Genomic DNA, 5,000 nt, shown 5'->3' on the forward strand with positions numbered 1-5,000 from the left:
GCGTGCTGCTGCCGATCCCGCTGCCGGTCCAGCTGCCGCGACCCTCGGTCCGACTGGGGCTTAGACATGGAATGAGCTCCGTATGCCTAAGTCAACCCACGGAACGAGCGTGCGGGCGCTCAGCCGGCCGGAGAGGCAGGATGCGCAAGCCGGGGATCGATCGGGTGCTAGGTGGGTTTAGGCACATCTTCAAATTTCTGCCGTGCCAATGCCATTTTTATGGCTTGTAAATTCATACAATGGTCCCCTAAGCCTTCACGTGAAGTTTCGTTGCAAGATGACTCGTTTTCTATTTTTCACGATTTTCGAAACTTTTTGCGGTTCGTGATTTTTTAGAATTTTTTTAGAAGGAGTTTTGGCCCCAAATTTTGTGAGCGTGATCCTTCTATTTTTGTTGGCATGCACAAAAAAATTCAGCTAAAAACTCGAACCGGAGAAGATTTCGTGACCGTTTGAAAAAAGTGTCCCCATTTCAGACACTTTAACGGCTACTGGCAGCAAACCTGTAAAATCTCAAACGCTCTTTAAGGGGGTGTGAGTTCTCAGAGGTTTGATGAGGGATAGGGGGCCAACACAAGGGCCAAGTACCAGCACCCATCGCACGTCATGTGCGCACACCCCCCCGGCCCCCCTCCCAATCGCCGGAACCCCAATGCCGCCGGTCAGGTTCTCCGGCGGTACTCCGGCGATGCTCCGGCGATGCTGTCCCGAGTGAAAAAAATGCGGCACCAGCACATGCTGGAGCCAAGCATGGGCACCGTGGCTCAAAATCGAACTTCGGCCAAGGCCTCGACCATCAATGGCACATGATGACGCATGGTGATGGCACATGCATCGACCATCATCGGCATAGGCTGCCCTTCGGTACGGGCACTTGCCTCGACCGCCATCGGCACAAGCTGGGCCCTGGTGTGGGTTGTTGCCTCGATCACCAGCGGCACACGCTGGGCCCTGGAGCGGCCGGTTGCCTCGAGCACCATCGGCAGGCCCTGGGCCCTGGTGCGGCCGGTTGCCCCGATAACCATCGGCACACGCTGGGCCCTGGAGCGGCCGGTTGCCTCGATCACCATCGGCAAAAGCTGGGCCCTGGTGCGGGCGCTTGCCTCGACCACCATCGGCACACGCTGGGCCCTGGTGCGGGCGCTTGCCTCGATCACCATCGGCACACGCTGGGCCCTGGTGCGGACGCTTGCCTCGACCACCATCGGCACACGCTCGGCCCTGGTGCGGTCGGTTGCCTCGAGCACCATCGGCACACGCTGGGCCCTGGTGCGGGCGCTTGCCTCGACCACCATCGGCACACGCTCGGCCCTGGTGCGGTCGGTTGCCTCGAGCACCATCGGCACACGCTGGGCCCTGGTGCGGGCGCTTGCCTCGAGCACCATCGGCACACGCTGGGCCCTGGTGCGGCAGGTTGCCTCGAGCACCATCGGCACACGCTGGGCCCTGGTGCGGTCGGTTGCCTCGACCACCATCGGCACACGCTGGGCCCTGGTGCGGGCGCTTGCCTCGACCACCATCGGCACACGCTGGGCCCTGGTGCGGCAGGTTGCCTCGAGCACCATCGGCACACGCTGGGCCCTGGTGCGGCAGGTTGCCTCGAGCACCATCGGCACACGCTGGGCCCTGGTGCGGTCGGTTGCCTCGATCACCATCGGCACACGCTGGGCCCTGGTGCGGGCGGTTGCCTCGACCACCATCGGCACACGCTGGGCCCTGGTGCGGCAGCTTGCCTCGAGCACCATCGGCACACGCTCGGCCCTGGTGCGGTCGGTTGCCTCGACCACCATCGGCACACGCTGGGCCCTGGTGCGGCAGGTTGCCTCGACCACCATCGGCAGCCTCGACCACCATCGGCACACGCTGGGCCCTGGTGCGGGCGGTTGCCTCGACCACCATCGGCACACGCTAGGCCCTGGTGCGGTCGGTTGCCTCGACCACCATCGGCACACGCTGGGCCCTGGTGCGGCAGGTTGCCTCGACCACAATCGGCACACGCTGGGCCCTGGTGCGGGCGGTTGCCTCGACCACCATCGGCACACGCTGGGCCCTGGTGCGGGCGCTTGCCTCGACCACCATCGGCACACGCTGGGCCCTGGTGCGGCAGGTTGCCTCGACCACCATCGGCACACGCTGGGCCCTGGTGCGGGCGCTTGCCTCGACCACCATCGGCACACGCTGGGCCCTGGTGCGGCAGGTTGCCTCCACCACCATCGGCACACGCTGGGCCCTGGTGCGGGCGCTTGCCTCGAGCACCATCGGCACACGCTCGGCCCTGGTGTGGTCGGTTGCCTCGAGCACCATCGGCACACGCTGGGCCCTGGTGCGGCAGGTTGCCTCGAGCATCATCGGCAGCCTCGACCACCATCGGCACACGCTGGGCCCTGGTGCGGGCGCTTGCCTCGACCACCATCGGCACACGCTCGGCCCTGGTGCGGTCGGTTGCCTCGAGCACCATCGGCACACGCTGGGCCCTGGTGCGGCAGGTTGCCTCGACCACCATCGGCACACGCTGGGCCCTGGTGCGGCAGGTTGCCTCGACCACCATCGGCACACGCTGGGCCCTGGTGCGGCAGGTTGCCTCGACCACCATCGGCACACGCTGGGCCCTGGTGCGGGCGCTTGCCTCGAGCACCATCCGCACACGCTGGGCCCTGGTGCGGCCGCTTGCCTCGAGCACCATCGGCACACGCTGGGCCCTGGTGCGGCAGGTTGCCTCGAGCACCATCGGCACACGCTGGGCCCTGGTGCGGCAGGTTGCCTCGAGCACCATCGGCACACGCTGGGCCCTGGTGCGGCAGATTGCCTCGCCTCGAGCACCATCGGCACACGCTGGGCCCTGGTGCGGGCGCTTGCCTCGACCACCATCGGCACACGCTCGGCCCTGGTGCGGTCGGTTGCCTCGAGCACCATCGGCACACGCTGGGCCCTGGTGCGGCAGGTTGCCTCGACCACCATCGGCACACGCTGGGCCCTGGTGCGGCAGGTTGCCTCGACCACCATCGGCACACGCTGGGCCCTGGTGCGGCAGGTTGCCTCGACCACCATCGGCACACGCTGGGCCCTGGTGCGGGCGCTTGCCTCGAGCACCATCCGCACACGCTGGGCCCTGGTGCGGCCGCTTGCCTCGAGCACCATCGGCACACGCTGGGCCCTGGTGCGGCAGGTTGCCTCGAGCACCATCGGCACACGCTGGGCGCTGGTGCGGGCGCTTGCCTCGACCAGCATCGGCACACGCTGGGCCCTGGTGCGGCAGGTTGCCTCGATCACCATCGGCACACGCTGGGCCCTGGTGCGACAGGTTGCCTCGAGCACCATCGGCACACTATCGGCCCTGGTGCGGGCGGTTGCCTCGACCACCGTCGGCACACGCTGGGCCCTGGTGCGGGCGCTTGCCTCGAGCACCATCGGCACACGCTGGGCCCTGGTGCGGGCGGTTGCCTCGAGCACCATCGGCACACGCTGGGCCCTGGTGGGTTTAGGCACATCTTCAAATTTCTGCCGTGCCAATGCCATTTTTATGGCTTGTAAATTCATACAATGGTCCCCTAAGCCTTCACGTGAAGTTTCGTTGCAAGATGACTCGTTTTCTATTTTTCACGATTTTCGAAACTTTTTGCGGTTCGTGATTTTTTAGAATTTTTTTAGAAGGAGTTTTGGCCCCAAATTTTGTGAGCGTGATCCTTCTATTTTTGTTGGCATGCACAAAAAAATTCAGCTAAAAACTCGAACCGGAGAAGATTTCGTGACCGTTTGAAAAAAGTGTCCCCATTTCAGACACTTTAACGGCTACTGGTAGCAAACCTGTAAAATCTCAAATGCTCTTTAAGGGGGTGTGAATTCTCAGAGGTTTGATGAGGGATAGGGGGCCAACACAAGGCCAAGTACCAGCACCCATCGCACATCATGTGCGCACACCCCCCCGGCCCCCCTCCCAATCGCCGGAACCCCAATGCCGCCGGTCAGGTTCTCCGGCGGTACTCCGGCGATGCTCCGGCGATGCTCCGGCGATGCTGTCCCGAGTGAAAAAAATGCGGCACCAGCACATGCTGGAGCCAAGCATGGGCACCGTGGCTCAAAATCGAACTTCGGCCAAGGCCTCGACCATCAATGGCACATGATGACGCATGGTGATGGCACATGCATCGACCATCATCGGCATAGGCTGCCCTTCGGTACGGGCACTTGCCTCGACCGCCATCGGCACAAGCTGGGCCCTGGTGTGGGTTGTTGCCTCGATCACAATCGGCACATGCTGAGCCTTGGTGCGGGCGGTTGCCTCGAGCACCATCGGCAGACCCTGGGCCCTGGTGCGGCCGGTTGCCCCGATAACCATCGGCACACGCTGGGCCCTGGGGCGGGCGCTTGCCCCCAGCACCATCGGCACACGCTGGGCCCTGGTGGGGGCGGTTCCCTCGACCACCATCGGCGCACGTTGGGCCCTGGTCCGGGCGGTTACCCCCAGCACCATCGGCACACGCTGGGCCCTGGTGAGGGCGCTTGCCCCCAGCACCATCGGCACACGCTGGGCCCTGGTGCGGGCGGTTGCCCCCAGCACCATCGGCACACGCAGGGCCCTGGTGCGGGCGGTTGCCCCGAACACCATCGGCACAAGCCGGCCCTTGGTGCGGGCTCCTGGCTCGACCACCATCGGCACACGCTGGGCCCTGGTGCGGGCGGTTGCCTCGAACACCATCGGCACACGCCGGCCCTTGGTGCGGCCGGTTGCCTCGACCACCATCGGCACACGCTCGGCCTTGGTGAGGGCGCTTGCCTCGACCACCATCGGCACACGCTGGGCCCTGGTGCGGGCGCTTGCCTCGACCACCATCGGCACACGCTCGGCCTTGGTGCGGGCGCTTGCCTCGACCACCATCGGCACACGCTGGGCCCTGGTGCGGGCGGTTGCCTCGACCACCATCGGCACACGCTCGGCCTTGGTGAGGGCGCTTGCCTCGACCACCATCGGCACACGCTGGGCCCTGGTGCGGGCGCTTGCC

Source organism: Durio zibethinus, unplaced genomic scaffold (assembly GCF_047325235.1).
Source record: "Durio zibethinus cultivar Kanyao isolate XHJ-2024 unplaced genomic scaffold, ASM4732523v1 HiC_scaffold_387, whole genome shotgun sequence".
NCBI lineage: Eukaryota > Viridiplantae > Streptophyta > Magnoliopsida > Malvales > Malvaceae > Durio > Durio zibethinus.